This window comes from Panicum virgatum, chromosome 9K (genome assembly GCF_016808335.1).
Source record: "Panicum virgatum strain AP13 chromosome 9K, P.virgatum_v5, whole genome shotgun sequence".
NCBI lineage: Eukaryota > Viridiplantae > Streptophyta > Magnoliopsida > Poales > Poaceae > Panicum > Panicum virgatum.
Genome location: NC_053144.1, coordinates 58,793,626 through 58,812,448, shown reverse-complemented (window position 1 = coordinate 58,812,448; position 18,823 = coordinate 58,793,626). Strand labels below are relative to the sequence as shown.

The window sequence follows — 18,823 nt, the reverse complement described above, 5'->3', positions numbered from 1 at the left end:
CGAGCCCCGCACCTTCGCCTCGCCTAGCCTTGCCCTACTCCTCCGCCGAGCCACTGCGCCGCGGGCCGCGTGGCTCCGCTCATCCGCCGAGCCATTGCGCCTGCGCCACCCCAACCCTCGCCGCCGCGCCGGCTCTGCGGGGCCCAGCAGCCGCTCGGGCACCACGGCGCCCAGCCCCGGCTGTGCCGGTTTCGCGCAGTCCCCGCTGCCCGATTCGCATAGCCCCTGCACCGGCTGTTGCTCAAGTTCGCCGCCGCCGCCCAGCTCCGCGCTGCCCCTACATGGCTCACCGTGGCCCAGCGACTGCTCGATGCTCCCTCGCCCTCATGCCTCGCCGTGCGCGGCCGCTCCTCGCGGCACCGCTCGTGCCGTCGGCCGGGTGAGCTCGAGCTCCGCCATGGGCCCGCATCGTTGGCCCCTCCATCAGCCTCACCCGTAGCGGAGCTCGAGCTCGCCCGGGCGGCCGCGGTGGGGAGGCGGGGGAGGATGTAACATCCTGATTTTCACAACTAGTTTTAAAATTTTTTTTTACAAATAATTAGAGCCAATGATAATATTTTATATGGACGATATTACATACTAGATAATTAAATAGACAAGCTAGTTCCTTCTCTCGAGATAACTTTCTTGCTCACTCTCGTAATCACGTACACCCTCACACTAAAATTTGTTCACAAAGACCACGAAAATCATTGTGCTACTCCAACTTTGAACAGCAGCCCATTCATTTCCATTGATCAGCCACGTGCTACTGTTTGCACTTGCAAAAGCAACTGCCCTCTTCCTTCCCTGTCCACGCAAAAGCAAATACCTTCTTCCTCTCTCTCCAAGAGCACACACACGCCTCAACAGCAGCTAGCACACGCCATAGCCATTCTGGAAGCTGGTTCGCCATGTATCTTCCACCGGAAGCCTCTCAAGCTCGTCTTACCACGCCATAACTCATCGTCAACTGGTGGCAGCACTTACCCGCAGTTACTTGCAAACCGACGAGGAGAAGCGACGTGAAGAAGATGCACCACCTCAGTGCACCGTCGAGCCTTTGCCATCTGGTCATATCAACCTTGCCCAAAGGAGAATGCCACGCTGTTGGACTGGAGTTGACGCCGCGCTGCCAGACTCAGATGCGTTGCTGCCGACCGTGAGAAGACCCGTCGTGCAGAGAGCATGCCGGACTTGAGAAGACTCGAAGTGACTCCACCAGTAGAGAGATAGCAAGCAGCTCGACGACGCCCTCGTGCACGCCCGACAGCCGGCCACCCGCCGCAAGGGCAAATTTGCTATTGGACACTCTTTAATGTCGTTATTTGCTAAAGGACACTACTCAAATGCATCTTTGCCGATAGACACTATTGTTTTGAGTCTATTTGCTGGTGGACATTAGAGATAATAAAATATTAATTTCAGGCTTGAGAGGAGAGAGAAAGAATGTGAAAAGTCTTCTTTGCCCTTGGTTTAGGTGGTCCACAAATTCATTTTTCTTGTCCATCGAGACCGTGCGGCTCGAGACAAGGCCTCGCCTTCGCTAGCTGTGCTACAACGGACGGGCCTCAGGCGAGTGGTGGAAGAGTTGGGAGGATGTCCTCGCTCCTTGGGAACCACACCAGATGGGACTCCAGCATCAGGGCGGCCTGTGCGGCGGCGGGGCCGGCCTGCGCGGCAGCCTGTGCGGCGGCGGAGCCGGCCTGCGTGGCGGGGGACGCGGCCGGCCGGCGCGGCGAGCGGTGGTGGCGCGGCGGGGCGAGCGGTGGCCGCCCAGCGCGGCGTCGAGGGGCGAGCGGCAGCGCCCAGCACCGGTGCGGAAGGGCGATAGCAGCGGCGCGCCGAGCGGCGGCTGTGCGCGGGGCGGGCTGACGGCGACGCGCTCCGCCGTGCCGCTCGGCTGACCGGAGCGGCGGTCGGTGCAGGCGAGGGCTGCGCGCGGCGGCGGCCGGCCCGCGAGGCGTGCGGCGGCGGCCGGCGCGGGCGGGGGCCGGCCATGGCCAGGCGCGCAGGGCCCCCACAAGGCCACGCGTCCGCGGCGAGCGAGCGGCGGCGGCGGCGGCGCGCGTCCGCGGTGAGCGAGCGGCGGCGGCGGCTCTCCCGTCGTGGGTGGAGGTCTAGGGCCCCGCGAGCTCCTCGTCCTCCCGGGCCTGCAGGGCCCCTCTCCACCGCCGTCACCCTCCTCTGCTCGCGCTGGAGGCCATGGCGGGGCAGCTGATGGCGGCGCGGCCGAGCTGCAGTGGCAGAGCGGCGGCGAGCGCCATCCCCTCCTCCTCCCTCCTCTCTTGGGTCTCCGCCGCCGGAGCTCACCGTTGGGGAGGGAGGCGAGCCGCTCAGCCTGCGCGCAGCCGGCCACCCGCACCGCTCGGTCACCCGTGCGGCCCGCCATGGCCACCCGCGCTGCTCGCCGTGGCCCCGCTGAGCTCGAGGCCGCGCCCGTCGAGCTCGAGGACGAGCCTGAGGCCGCGTGCCTGCTGAGCTCGAGGCCGTCAGAGGCACGGGCCGCCGCGGCGGAAGCTGCAGGGGAGCGCGCGGAGGTGCCGCAGCGGCCGGCGCGGGCACGGGCGGATGTATGGCCGGCGCGAAGGCGGGCTACCGAGCGGCCATGGTGGCAAGGTGGGGCAGGGGCAGGTGTGGGGCCGTGGAGAAGATACGGAGTAGGTAGACAAAAAAAAAAGAAGAGACTGGTAGGTTGGAGGGGCATTTTTGTCCATCGACTCTTTTCTCTCTCCCCTCTACTCTAAGAAATTATTATTTTATTAGTTTGGTGTCTTGAAGCAAATATTTGTAATTGAATGATGTTTTCTAGCAAAGACAAATTTAAATGATGTCTACTAGCAAATATCAACATTCAAGAGTATCCTCTGGTAATAGTAAAATTACCCCCGCCGCAATCACCGCCGAGCTCGTGCCCCACCTTCGGCAACTTGCCCTGCCAGCCTCGGGAAGTCGCGTCGAGGTCGCACTGTGCCGGGTCGTCGCGCACAGTTCGCCGGCTGAGATTTATCTCGCCACAAACCGACTTTCCCCGCCTAAAAATTGAGCTGGCACCTCGCCGTAGCACCCCGGCACCACCAGGCACCAGCTCGCTGTCATAGCACCCACAGCCCCGAGCCGAGCCCTTCTTCCTCCTCCAGCCGAAGCACCGTCCACCATCGATCTCCTCGCCGAGGCCCGCACCCGTCGATTCGAGTAGCAGGTGAGCAAGCCGAACCTCCAGCTACCTCCCAACACCGCCCTCTTGGCTTCTCCCTCCCTCCACTGTGCTCACCCCGAGCTCCAGTCAGCCATGGCCGCCACGCCGGTCGCAGCTGCCACCCGCCGTCACCTCGACCCAAATCACCACTCAAGACACTCTCCCTGTGGTCCGAGGAGCCTTTCCCCTCTCTCCCCAGTCACCCACTCCCCTCTCCCGTGTGGATTTTGAACTCCAGTAGCTCCCATGGCGAGCGGAGGAGAGGAACGAGCTCTCTCGTCTGTTCTCCCCCTCGATCCCCTTCCGTTCTGGACCGTGGCAGATGTCCACGGTAAGCCCAAGTGATAAAGCCACTCATCAGCCTTATCCTCCACCTAACCTTGGGCTAATCAATTGATTTGGACCAGCCAATCCAGGAGCCCACGTGATCCAAGACAGCCAGCTACTCCCTTAATTATTTTCGTAATTATCCAACCAGTCAACTTCCAGAGCCAATATCTCAGCCATTTTAACTCCGTTTAATCTAATTCTTTTTCCTAAATTCATATAAAATCAAACTCTATTTAATACAACAATATTTGTGAGATGTATTGATGTATGTTTGCTTTGCTTGTATGATTGTTTGCGCACGACTCTGTCGAAATAGAATCGATTTCGGAGGAGAGTCCGGAGGAACCAGGAGACCAGGAAGCAGCCGCCGCCGCCGCGTACGAAAGCGAAGGAAAGTCTCATCGATCCCTTACATTGACCATGATTAATCCTAAGTAAGGTTAAATATAAAATTTGCTAGACTTAGGGATTGCATGAGATGATACACTGAGGGTATGAAAGAAACCATTGATTGAAGTCATGTTTCATATTGATTTACTGTCAGATTGGCATATTATCAGACCTTGTTAATTGATGAAACTGGAATGAGAATGAGCCTAGGGCAGGGGCAGAATGTGTTGGTTCATACGCTACCGTGGTGGTAGACTTGCGACCGAGCTCTGTCGTGGTGACATCTCGGGTTTGGTTGTTTATGGTTGTTGGCTGCCCTGATGAGCCTTAAGGACCGAGTGTTGTGGTGTCATCTCACCTAACCTACCTTCAGTACGACCACATGAGCTTATATGGGTAAGCCTTAGTCTAATCCCACTGGCTAATCTGGTAGTCGTCCGAGGTGGATATATTTTGGGGTGAGACCTGGATTGGTCCAGACCCGGGGGTTTATGGGCGACTAGTCGGGGTTGAGCCACGGCTGGGTGTCGGCTATGACGGAGCCGTCTCTGGACGGTGAAGTGCGTGTGGGTAAAGCGTACAACTTCTGCGGAGTGTACAATCCATTCGAATGGTCCGTGTCCTCGGTTTGGACAGGTTACGGTATGGACATCTCAACTAGTTGAGCCACCTAGCCCCTGAGATGGATGACTGTTTGGGTTATCTTTAATACTACATTTGTTATTTATTCTGGCTGGTTAATGGACCTTTGCATATTAATCTGTAACTCCCTCCCCGTAAGGGTGAGGTGGGACTTGCTGAGTACTTTCGTACTCAACCCTTGTTGATTATTTTTTTCAGATGATCCTGACTTTGTGCCTGAAGCTTACGAGTAGATCGTGTCCGCACCCAAGATGATCGAGTGGATCTGTGATGGACGAAGAGCTAGTATTGCATGTCGTTATGCTACTCGTTATCCTATGGTTATTTGCGGTAGCTTTGTGTTGTCACTTTACTCCTCGTGTACGAGTTGAATAAAGCTTTGTATGACTTTGGACTCCACTTGATGTAAAATGTATTGTATCGGAGACTTGCTTCGGTTATTAATACATGGTTTAGCCTCGATCTTTGGGTCGGGGCGCTTCAGAGGATGAGCGGCGGGTGATGGAGCAAAGAGCTCGGTCGATCTGGGGAGGTGAGGCGCGAGAGGCTCAACGAGGAGATGGACGGCGGCAGCGGCCCAGCAGGAGGCATGGCGGCCGGCGCAGGGGAGGCACGGGGGCGCGGTGGAGGCTGCACAGGTGCCGCCGGCTCAAGGGCCGGCGGCTGCCAGTGGTGGAGAAAGAAAAAGAGAGGAGAAAAGAGAGAGGAGAGGGAGATGGTGCTGACAAGTGGGCCCCACTGCCACGCGACGTCCATGTCAGCGAAACCGCCCACAAAAACAGCCCGATGGTCATTTGTAAACGGTTTTCAAAGTTGGGTGGTCAAAGATATCCGGTTTTGAAGTTCAATGGCCAAAACCAAACCGAGGCAAGAATTGAATGGCCAAAAATGGATTTTTTTTCCTTATAATAATAATATGAACTCTCTATACATGGAAAATCACACACATCAACTCTCTATACAAGAAAATCGCACATCAACTCTCTATACTCATCTAGATAAATCAAAACAAGTAAATCTATCTATATATGCACAGCTAAAAGTACCACACACATTTAAGTTCAAATGGTATAAAAATGAAGAAACTTTCACAATGAAACCTCCCATTATTTCTCTATTTCTAAACAATAAAAACTGAGCTAAACAAGAAATGAATGATGGGAGGAACAAGCTCCTAACCTTTATAGCTGTTGAATGGACAGGGAATCAAAGAGTCTTCACAAATCGTGGACGAAATGGGCAAGAACTCCCCCCACCCGAGCTAAGAACAGCAAGAACACTGAGTTGAATGGCTCGGGCGGGGGAGGAGGAAGAAAGAGGATATACTGGGGCTCTTTTGTCCCGGTTGGAGCCACCAACCGGGACCAAATCCCCTAATTTTGTCCCCCTAATTTTATCCCGGTTGGTGGCTCCAACCGGGACAAAAGACTCCTGCCCCCCACACTGCCCCGACTAGCCGTTGGACCCGGGACTAAAGTACTCTTTGGTCCCGGGTCCAAAGACAGCCGGGACAAATGATTTGTACTAAAGGCCTGTTCTATAGTAGTGAGCGCTAGCTATGGCGACGCCCAAATGGTTTCAGGTCCAGCGGCCGTGCCCGCCGGCTGGACGTTCGGCTGTGGGGAAGAACACGCCGGCAAGGTGCTCCTCGTTGCCGCCTCCAGAACCTATACGTCGGTCGGCGAACTACCAGCCTAACAGCTGGAGCTACGCTTCCATGGAGTCGTTAGCGGCTGCCAACAAGTATGATCATAATCTGGTGTGGTTAACTTAACTATGTAAAACTCATATCACTTTTCTTGTCTCATCTCAAAAACATTTTGTACGTGAATTTAAAAAAACTTAGAGATTGTCCGGTTGCCCGTTAACACCAGCTGTGTGAGCGCGCGGGGTATGTTATTTTTTCTTGTGCCTAGCTCTACTGTATTTTCGATAGAGAATAAATATTCTGTTGCATATGATTTGTTGGTAGGGATTAACATGGAATGGTAAGGAATGTAGTTAAATTCCTGAGTAAATTGCGCGCACCATACTACAACTTATATGGAAAACAAATAAATATTTGAACTTCTTGTTGTTTGCATGTACGGTCACATATATGTATCCAAGTTGAAAAATGTGCAAATAAATATATCAAAGCTTCGTAGATTTTTCGCATTTTTGCATGTTAGTGAAAAGATAATTTTAGTTTAATTTGTCTAAATTTTTTTAAATAAGCAATGGTCATATAGGTTAAACAAATATAAATGGACGTATTTTATAAAACTGTGGTATGACTATTTCTATCTCCCAAAATCACCGAGGTAATATGTGTGCTTTTTTGTAAACAATGAACATGAGCCTACCTGGTTAAGGAGTTTATTAGGTTCTTCTGTTTGTTGGTGTCGATATATTTTTTTGTTCAATATTTCCTCAACACTGCTGCTATGACATGTTACTTCACATTGGGAGAAAAAACGATGTCGCATTACCCCGGCCCAGGTTAGGAGAAAAATATGTTTACGTCTAATATTAACACATTGTCGCAGCTAATAGATTGTCACAGATCTAATGGAAAATATTTTCGTATTTTTTAAAATAACAAATTATTAATTACTGCTAGGTCTAGATTGGAGGATAGTTTTCGTATTTTTGTAAGGCCAGTTTCACTGGAGTTTTCATGGATCCTACAATCTAGATCTAGCGAAATAGACAGTCTACAATCACGTTGGATCGGAGTACTATAGCAAAGCGGCCGCCATTAATAGAACAAGTCAATCATCACACTCCTTTTCATAATTATAAGGTGTCCATCGAGAGATCTAATTCTTATCTTACCATATCTATTAACTGCAGTATATACTTATGAAATTCCTTTTTTCTTGGGATCTAGGCTGATCCATCTATCTTTGACAAGTTAATGTTCCGCATAAGGCATCTACTTCTCCATGAAATGGAACTACTGCCAAAGCTTAGAGTCATCGACACCTTGCAACGTCTCGGTGTTGCCTACCATTTCGACGAGGAGATCAGTGACTTACTCAAGTCTGTCTCAATGGAGGGACAAGACATCGATCGCATGGACGATGCTCACCTCATGACCTTACTCTTCAGATTGCTTAGGCAGAGCAAGTCTCCCACTTCTCCAGGTAACCAATCTCAGAAAACACCATACGAAAAAACATTCAGAAGCCGATTGATGCTAAGCAGATTAACTGACGAAGTCGGCTAAACAAAATCACAACAGAACTGCTATTGCGAAGCCTGAAGGACGCAACGGGTGGCTTCAAGAAATCACTTCGGGAGGACACACAGGGTCTTCTTTCCCTGTACGAGGCTTCACATCTTGCATTTGGAGGCGAAGATATCCTTGACGAAGCAAGGGTATTTTCAACCGAGGCTCTAAGAGAACGCATGCCGTTAATGCGTCCTCATCTAAGGAGCTCTGTGAACAATGCTTTGGCCGTTCCTCTGCACTGGGCGGCCCCAAGGTTGCAAGCAAGTGTGACAGAACCGTCGAGTTAAAACGTTTAATTAAGCGTAACCGTCATCATTTGAACATATTAGACGCATTAGTTTAATTAAGTATAACTTGACAGGCTATTTCCAACCCACAGGCCGATCGAAACACACCAGGAGTCTCGCACGAAGGCGAGCGCAGAAGGTACCAGCACGATATAAACTTACAAAAATAGTAAATTACATTAAAACTTTTACAAAACAGTTTTACATTTAAAATTTACAAACGAAAAGATAGCCGCGGAAAAGAATCTAACTTACAGAGCATTTTTACTAGAGAATAAATAAAACAAACTAGACAAATCGAGAACTACCAAGACGTGAAGACAAGGCACCACATCGAGCCCACCGATATGACACCTAGTTAGCTCCTAAATCTGAAATATGGTAAACAACAAATCCTGAGCAACTAATACTCAGTAAGACTTACCCGACCAGTGGGTATAACTTAGCCCACATACCTAGACATGCAAGGCATTTGGCTGGTGGTTATTTTGCAGAAAACATCGACTAAAGTAACTCCTTACTTTCAATATTTTAACCCCAGATTCTATACAAATTAACCCTAATCCAATATTTACATAAACAAACTATAGCAAATATGGTGGTGCAATCAATTATAATTCAATATGTTCAACATTATATATATATATAACACATTCTAATATTTTGCTACGATGCAGCAAGGAGATCAAGGCCCTCATAATCGCGAGACACGGCGAATCGATTCGATTTAACCTTGCACGGTTGACCTAACCAACACGGCACACAAAAGCCCCGTCGGACCCCACGCACCGACCTTTCCCCTCCCCGCCTCGAACTACAGGAACCAGCCCAACGACATATGGTCAGCCAAGCTCAACGTGAGACCACCAAAAGTAAACATATGCATCCCCATTTCTCCGCGACTACTCAACTACCCCAGGAGTTGGGTGTGGGTTCCTGTACTTTTGAAGTAAGGCAGTACTCGGCTTACCGGTTTCGACTACCTCCTACTCCCGGCATGCGGTTAGTACAATTCAATCCCCAATCAGCACTGCCGACAACGACCGGTCCTTAATCGACACAGACGGGACTAAGACACCCAGGAACCCTGTCCTGCTGCCATTCCTATGTATCCTCATCATTTCCCGTCCGGTCTCAATTCTCCATTTATTCCATATCGAACTCAACATCTCATGCACTGGAATATAACTATATCTCATATCTCGCGAGTGACCGGAAATTACTCGACTTCTAAACATCCTATATCTCGCGAGTGCAAGAGATCACTCGTCTTCTACCGGAAAACCATTAAGCATAGCACTTCTACCATCCTATACATACTAGTATAACTCAGGGAATCCTAGAGATCATGCAACTAGGGTTCCAAACAATTCCTAAACCTAATGCACAAGTAATAGTTACGTATATAGGTGTCATAATTTAAAATAATAGGATGTGCACAGGGGCTTGCCTGGGGGGTAACACTAAGTCAGTGTTAATGCTATCAAGGCCTTGAGCCCTTCCGACCTTGGGCCGGGTCTTCGGTTGCCCCTTAGGGTCCTTCCATCTTCTGGAGATATCCACCGAACACCGTCTTGTGGTTTGGCTCCAATATCGCGTGCTTCACATTCACGCATTGTATATCTACCGCATCTACACGAGATGCAACGATGCATATGTATGAATGCATGGATAATGCAATAAAAAGTGAGCAATACAAGCACAAGGTCGATATTGCCTAACTATAAACAACTACACTGGCGGAGGTTAATTAAACCTTACATGAGTCTACACAAAGTTAACCCAACTAGTTTTATATTTTTAGAATTCTCCTAACTCCAACTATGCATTTATAAACTATAAAAGCATTTTATCCAGCACAATTAAAATTACATGTAAAAATTGTCAAACAATACACTTTATAGTTCTATCCTACCGAGCATGGAAATATAAAGCTAATAAACCTAGTTTTACATTCACCACCGTTCAGATTCGAGACCAAAAATCTGGAGTATCCGGACAGATACCCGGAGTATCCGGGACAACATTTCCGGAGTATCTGGTTTAATACCCGGACTATCCGGGTTTCTCGCCATTTTCGCCCCCAAAACTGAAATTCTGATTTTGGCAAAACTACCCCACAAAAATTGAAACCCTTCTAGACCCTGGTAGAACGACTCGTATGAAGATAATTGACCCAAGAGAAATCACTCAAAACCTCCTAAAACACCCAAATCGGCTAGCCCTAGCTTTTAGCACCTTGAGCTCACCTTTCTTGCCCGAAGAACTTGAATCAAAGCCAACCCAAGGTGGAACACGTAGAAAAGATGATTTCCCCATGCCGGTAGAAGCTTCTTTGGCCTTGGAATGGATTTGGAAGGAAGGATTTGGAGTTTATGGCCAAAGGGAGAGGGAAAGCTCATGAGGGAGTGAGGAATAGAGAAGAGCTAATGTTTTAATGTTTGGAAACAGTGCAAGAGCTAAGACACGTGATATAGAAACTCTAGGTTCGGACTATCCAGAAGCAAATCCGAAGTATCCGGGTAATTCCGGAATATCCGGGTGCAAACCCGGAGTATCCGGGTTTTCCCAGGCTCCAGAAAATTGGACTGAATTTGAGTCGATTTTGGTGACTCGATTTGTACCCGAAGGATTATGTCTCTAATTAACTTGTTAAGCCCGTGATTAATCTTGATTATAGGTGATTAACACCTGGGGTGTTACAGCAAGATGGTTCATCGACCAGAAAGAACTTTCGAGGATAACACGGTAATGTACGAAATGGTACTTCCTTGATGGATAGCTTTAATTTCAGACAATCTTTTACACCTCAAATGTTGCTGTTGGTGGAGGAATGCTGATCTGAACAAAAAATTACCGTTTGCGAGGGATCGTTTGATGGAATGCTTCTATTTTGCAACCGGTGTCGCTTCGGAACCTAGTCTTGCAGCATGCCGAGAAGTGGTCGCTAAAGCATTTGCTCTAATTGCGGTCTTAGATGATATCTACGATATCTATGGAACATTAGATGAACTTGCAGTGTTCACCGATGCCATTGGAAGGTAAGCTCTGCTTTGGAAGACACATCCTTGGACTGATAAGAGTTTATTACAAGAAATGCTGTTGGCCAAACAGGTTTCACCATGTATATGTAATCTATGCTATAATAATCTTTTTGTTTCTAAAAAATGTCCGTATTATTAATAAGACCATTTCACCAAAACCAAAATCAGAAATTAAATGTTTTACCACTTGCAGATGGGAGGCCACTGCAAGCGAACAACTACCCGAGTACATGAAAGGAATCTACTTCACTATCTTCAACTTCTCAAACGTGGTGGCTGAGCACGTTCAAAGGACTTGTGGATGTGATGTACGGTTTCTCCTTAAGAAAGGGGTAAGCAGATACGGTGTCAGTGAATCAGTGATTCTGACCGGGACATCGCTGGACACTGCAAGTTCGTTCATTTAACTTGCAATGAGCTTTGCAACTTAAACTTGCCGCGTCATTGGAAGTTGAAACAATGCACAACAGAGAACCGTTTCATTTTTAATTCAGAAAATGCCATGGTTAATCAGTGAATCTGATGACTCCAACTGTTTTTTTCTCCCTTAGTGGCATGACCTTTGCAAGGCGTTTCTATTGGAAGCAAAATGGCATTATTACAGTAATCACAAGCCAACCCTCCAAGAATATTTGGACAATGGATGGATGTCGGTCTCCGGACCGCTAATGTTGCTCCATGCTTTCCCCATGCTCAACGAGGCCATCACCCAAAAGTCCATAGAACAACTTGAAAGCCATTATCCGAAACTGGTACAGATGGTGTCCAAGATATTCCGTCTTTGCAACGACTTGGCAAAACATTCTGTAAGAGCACTGTCTATTCTTGCACTTAATTGTTACTAGATCATTATTAGACATTGACCTTTCCGTGACATACCGTAATTACTTGCACGGGAATGCAGGAAGAGTTGAAGTGATGCGCCATCTTCCATAGCCATTTACATGTTTGAGAACAGAACCATGGAGACTGATGCTCGCAGAGCCATGAGAGACCTGACCATGGAGACCTGGAAAATAGTCATTCAGGATGTGTACAACAACTGCCAGTACCCTCCCTCCTTTGCAAATGCTTGTGTGAATATGGCGCGCATCTCCCACTGCATCTACCAAGGTGGCGATGGTGTTAGTGCACCAGATGATGGGAAAAGGAAGGAAATTAGCGAACTGTTCTTGGAGCCTTAAAAGTGGATCCTGACGGCAGACGCCTACTATCTTAACCCCCCCCCCCCCCCCCCCCCGACCACCGAGACATCTCAATTCAATAGACCATATGTATTTCAGCCATTTATTTCTTATACCGTGTGTAATCGCTGTAGTGTCACGAACTCGTTCAAATTTGATGCCTCTATAAAATCCTTCCGGATTATGTCACTCTGTATTAGTATTAAACTAGCAAGGTGCCCCGCACAATTTGCGTGGGTATCTAGTTTTTTCTCTAAACTTTTAGATTTTCTTACATTAGAAAAGTTGAATGCAAATAGTTTTGTTTAGTTCTATCCTTGTGATTGTCTTGTTCTAATGATCATGGTCTAGACACACAGGTACATCTTTATTTTTTTATTATATTTTGTGGCGTGTTTTTGGATTATAATTTAGAAAAAATGAATGCTTTATATAGAAATACATCTTTTGGGTATTTACTGAAGTAACAAAATATTTATATATTTTATTTTGACATCAATATTACTTTTAAAAATACTTGTGATGTATGATTTTTCTTGAATGTTCTAGTTATGGTGCATGATAAATAAATTACTCAAAAATTTGTAGAAGAAGATTTAGGTAAGTGGTAGAAGATTTAGGTAAGTGGTTTAATCTAGATATTAATAAGAGTATAATATACTTTCTTTTCATTATCCTCCAATCACCCGTTGATATAGCCTCGTAATGCATGCTCTCATATTATCTTAGGTATAGTTATCTCCATAATGATTCCAAGAACCTTTGCCCGCTATACTATGGTAACCGAAGATGCATCACTGATGGTGCACGCTACTACTTTTGAACACTATATTTGACTTGCTATCAATGGGCGTGCATCTCAAACATCAATTTTCAAGTTGCTTCGTTCTACATCTCGCATCATCGCTCCATAATGGTTGTATCATCTATCGTGCCTTCTTTTCTTATAAATATTTTTAGCTCTCGATCATCATCAAATGACAATATTACGTAGCAAAACATCACCATCTCAGTTTTTCTTGGTGTCGCTAGTTGATCGTCATGCTTTGGTAATAGAGACAATGCAATCCATGTTAGAGCAATCATCAACTTGGTGATAGGGCTAATATTATGTCGTGGCTATGATATGGATGCACCACATGCGGTCATCGCTATGCTTCTAATTTTGCTAGGCTAGTTATCTATGTGTTTTCATGTTTAGAGACTCTCATCCGCTCATCATTCTCCACATCAAAATCACTTCTTAGCAACTTTTCTATCTTCCAATTATGTAGAATATGCTACTATTCGGCTAAGGTTCTTTGTGGCTAACTCATCAATTTTTTCTTTTTTAGTTAATATGGTAATTTTTAAATCGTCTTGGCGAATGTGATGGCTTCTTTTAGCACTTTGTTTAAAATTTATATACAAATTAACTACTAAATTTATTAATTGAAATTCTAAATTTAGCTATTTATTAATTAATAGAACATGAAATGTTTGAGAACTTGTAGTCCCGTTTATAATTCAAATTTAGGATTTATTATTTGCATTTGACCTAAACTATTTATTTAGTGATTCTTAATCATTATACAAACTAACTACTAATTGTTTTCTATATTTTAATTCTTGCACTTATATATTTATTAGTTATATTCGATAAGGACCCTTCGGTGAACTGCTAATTTTCTTATATATTTAATTTTAAATTTAGCGATTTTGTTAATAGTAACTCTTTTATATCAAGTGCTAATGCTAATAATTCTAATTTTATTATTTTTTATAATTATGACTTTATATATTTAATAATTGTATCCAACATGAACTCTTTGGTTAATTCCTAATTTCCTTATATTCTTCTAATTCCGAATTTATAGCCGCGCGTAGCTAGTATTTTATTGAATTATTTTTGTATTTTTACCTTAACAGAAAAGATGTATTTGCTAGTTTATTTACATATTTTAATACTTTAATATGCAAAATATCAATTTGAGAATCGTATTTAAAATTGGGTCAAATTGAATAGATGTTTGACCTCGATTTGTACCTTGCAATATTTTATTATTCTTTAGCGAAAAGATCTCAAACCTAGTTGTTAGAATACCTAAGTAGCTTCTAGTAGACTTAGGTCTAGCTTATTGTGAAAGCAAATTAAAAATAATCATGGATAAAATATTTAGAAAAAGGTTGGGCCTCTTTGCTGGCTTCGATCAAAACATATTATTTTTTATTCATTTTCACTTGTCCATACAAAACTTATATACATGCTATATTACTATATATCTATATATTAATTTTTATTCAGTGAAATATATTGGTATTTTCCCCATTTATGTAGATTTTTTTATTTATTTTTAGCCCATCTGAATGATTGCATAATTGGTCAACTTCATACTTTTGTCATCTCGGCAATGTATAATTCCAGACATATCTTCGCTGTTGTTTCTAACACTTTTCTTTTGACTTCCATTTCCTTGAGCTATTTTGATTGATTTCTCCATCTTCCGTTTTTTTTCTCCACACATTTAAAATCAATTAGTGTATTTCACGTCCGATGCACCTAACGGAGTAGTTTCCTGTTTAGTTCGACTCACTTGCTGAGTTTAGATTGTGTCTCTTGCTGTTTTTTCCTAGCGAAGAGGAGAAACAACACCAACTGAATTGAATTATTTTGTTGTAGGCTATCAACTTAGGGCTAGTTTGGCAGGACTTCGGCTATGGCTGAAACGACTCCGGTTGTAGCTCCGTTGATGGAGCAACTTCTCTAATGGAGATGGAGCTTGGAAAACGTTTGGTAAAACTACTTCTATTTTTTCATGAATACATAGAAGATGTTAAATATGCAAAGTGCTCCTAGATTATGATTCCTTACAGATAAATTTTATTATACTCCTACAATTTATAATATGATTTTATAATAATATAATTTTATATGAAGTAACATAGTAGTAATATAATAATAGAATAAGCCAAAATTTTATCTTTTCTTCTTTTTTCCCCTCACTTTTGTCATTTTTCCTATCTTTCTTTTCTCTTCTCTCGTTTTCTAGTTTTTTATCCGATCTACTTTGCTTCTTTATCCTTTCCCCACACAAGTTATGTATAGATTATGGAATATGTAATATTTTAAAATATGGTATAAGTCAAGACACTAATGGAAATATGGATTCTTATGCGAACTTTGTATTTGCTACGGGCTCTGTTTTGGTAATACGGACTTTGGGTAATTTAGAATATTACATCTTCATTGAATTCAACATGAACTCTTCTAGTTACTTTAGACTACGCTATGTCTCCTTTAACACTATTACATTTGATAATAGATAAATAATTAATTATTATACTTAGAAAGGTTAATTTTTCCTTCATGTTAATGGAAATTAACGCTTTGCTTACGCATCAAGAATATCACACGTGTGTACGGTTCATCGTGGCACATGAAGGGTATCGTGCTTTCGCCTTATTATGGATACGGGCTCAACCACATTGGTGCCTTGCTATTCATAATGCACGATGCTAGCTTCTTGCTATTTAAATAGCTCAACATATAGTTTTGCGCACTCCACAGCATCAGAGGACAAACCTGCTGAATGCCTAAGTTGAAACAATTTAATATGGTGCAGATCGATATATGTAGGGCGAATATTTGAACCACAATTCCATAGCCCCGTAGTACTGGCACATGCAAGTCGTGCCTCTTATTTTTGTCGAATTGCTAGTCAGGCTGATCAGTTTCTGTACGCATAGCAAATAAATCAAATTAGGTTGTGTTTAGATGCTGAAAAAATTTAGACAAAATTCACTGTAGCAATTTTCAACTGAAAGTAGAAGGACTAAACATGATCTAATTATAAAATTAATTACACGGATGGACGGCAAATTGCGAGACAAATCTATTAAGCCTAATTAATTTGTCATTAGAAGTTGTTTACTGTAGCACAATATTATCTAATAATAGTTGTGGTGGTGTGGCAAACCACAGCCGGGTGGCGGAAGGTACCCACCTAAGCCCAGAGGGTGAGTACTCGGGGGTTAGCTAGTGACTAGTTCAATCTCGCACAAGAACACGATGAACACAGCAGGATTTAGAGTGGTTCGGGCCGCCGGAGCGTAATACCCTACGTCCACTATGTGCTGTATTGCCTAAGTCTGGGTGAGCTTGTGTGTATCCTCAGCTGAGTCTCGAGAGAGTCTGAGAGATCTGTATTCTAGCGGGCGTGCTCTCCCTTTTATATGTCCAAGGGGAGCACGTACACTGAGCAGGGCCCCGACATGTGGACCCGGCGATGTATTATAAACTACACTTTGGCCTTCAATGCCTCAGATCCGGAGATCTTGTCGTCAGCTTCCATGCGTAGCTTCTGACCAGGGATGATCTTGAGCTGTCCTGTCGGAGTAGAGTCTAGCCTCTGCAGCCGCTCGTCGAGGTCATGATGAAGCGCCGAATTACTGACTCAGTCCACTGTAGCAGCGTGCACTGTTGCTCCAGTCAGTAGCTGGTCATCATGACTCGTCGCCCATGCGCACGGCGCTGAGTCTTTAATGCTTGCCTTGGTAGCTGATGAGCCGCCTCGGTAACTGGCGATCCACAGTGTGGACTGACAAAAGCTGCCCCATTCCCAGAGGCAGCAGAGCTCGCCTCAACCACTCGCACTTAATGCGGGTGGGAGAGGGAGCTTCCAGCGGAAGGCTTGCGCCCGCGCCCGCGTCTGCGTGACACGTGGCGGCTCCGGACCCCTCCCGAGCAGCTAGCTGAGCGCCTGAGCCGAGAGCTCACGGGGGTCCGGATAGGCACGTGGAGGTCCAGGACCCATCTGCGGGAGTCCGGATGGCACGTGGAGGTCCCGGACCCACCCGCGGGGGTCCGGGTCCGTGGCCACAGGTGCTGAGCATTTCCACCTCTGGGACACGTGGTGACACCGGACCCGTCCCCGAGCGGGAAGCGGGTCCGGGACCGTTGGTCCGGTGAGATGGAGTCGGACCCCAGGGGTCCGGCTGCTCAACTCCTTAGGGCGTAGTTACGGATAACTACGCGAGTCTTTGCACAGTAGGAGTGGGTACCCCAGCTGCAGGGTACCGACAGAGGCCCCCGGGCCCGCCTCGGGAGAGGCAACGAACCCACAGGTGGGGCCACTACTGTGAGCAACTTTGCTGCTTCTGGCGCCCAGCGGTGCGCGCCGCAAGGGTCTTGTCCTGCGTCGTCCATCCTTTGGGTCACCTGCTGCATCATCACGTTTGGACCTGCACATAACTCAAGGTAGATGCTTAGTAGCGTGCCCACAGGTCCCAAATCCTGTTGGCTGTAATCCTTTGAGATAGACAGCTAGGTTCAGTGAACGGAGCTCAAGGGGCTGGTCTTTAGGTTAAGAGAAAATCCGGACCTCCAGGTTCCCAGTCCTAGGTACTACGGCACTCATTCACAGGAGGTGGTGCGTGCAGGCTTAGGGTACGGAACTAGGCTAAGCGGCTACACGGCTCCGGACCTCCCCGGAGAATGAGTGCGCTTCCCTGAACCTGCAGGTTCCCAGGGCTCCGAACCCCTCTCTTCCATGAGGGGTCTCGAGCTAAGTCACTAACTAGCCAACTCAATTCGGACCACAATCACCGCACAAGAGTAAGAAGCCACGTGGGAGTTAGCGCAAACAGAATGCGTAGATTGAAATTGGAATGTATCATCCTTAGAGGCGAACTGAGAATAAACTTTTCCTTTATAACTAGATGTACATGAGATGTGCGATGTAAGCCAGAACACGGGTTTATGAGGTTGGAGCTGTCCGGACCTCTGGGCCCCCAGTCTTAGGTACTACGGTACTCGCCCTAGGGAGGTAGAGCATGCAGGCTTAGGGTACGGAACCAGGCTAAGCGGCTACACGGCTCCGACCTCCCCGGAGGGTGAGTATGCTTCCCTGAACCTGGTTCGCAGAGGTCCGGACCCCTCCACGGGGGAGGCTCACCGGACTGGACCACACGGAAGTACTACCTAGTTACAAAGGAAAATGCTTTATTCCCTGCTGGGCCTCTAAAGGTAGGACTTACAGAGATGTAGAGTCGGGGGTGCGACCGGAGTCGGCTTTCCGCCGGAGCGGGCTTGGTGCGACCGGAGTCGGCATTCCGCCAGAGCAGGCTTCCTCACATGAGTGAGGTATGCTGCGAGCTGGGATTTGTCGCTCCACCGCTCGCAGCTTGTGAGGGAGCCCTTGACGGGCGCCCTGACTCTCGCCGACGTGCAGCGCGCACCGCTGCCGACGGTGGCTGCTCCACGGGCACGGTTGCCCCTGGCGCAGGAAGGCAAGAGGCGTGTGGCGCGGATGACGCCACACCCTCCGTCATCTCCACGTCATCATCATGGTGGGAGTGCTCAACCACCCGAGCCATGGAGATGGGCAAGAGATGAGCTAAAACTAGCTAAAGCCCCCCTACCTGGCGCGCCAAATGTCGTGGTGTGGCAAACCACAGCCGGGTGGCGGAAGGCACCCGCCTAAGCCCAGAGGGTGGGTACTCGAGGGTTAGCTAGTGACTAGTTCAATCTCTCACAAGAACATGATGAACACAACAGGATTTAGAGTGGTTCG

General features: G+C 46.7%; 1 pseudogene; it reads left to right on the top strand.

Annotated features, from left to right (window-relative positions):
- Nucleotides 1-5,983: 5,983 nt before the first annotated feature.
- Nucleotides 5,984-12,450, top strand: LOC120648182 (annotated as a pseudogene).
- The last annotated feature ends 6,373 nt before the right edge of the window (nucleotides 12,451-18,823 follow it).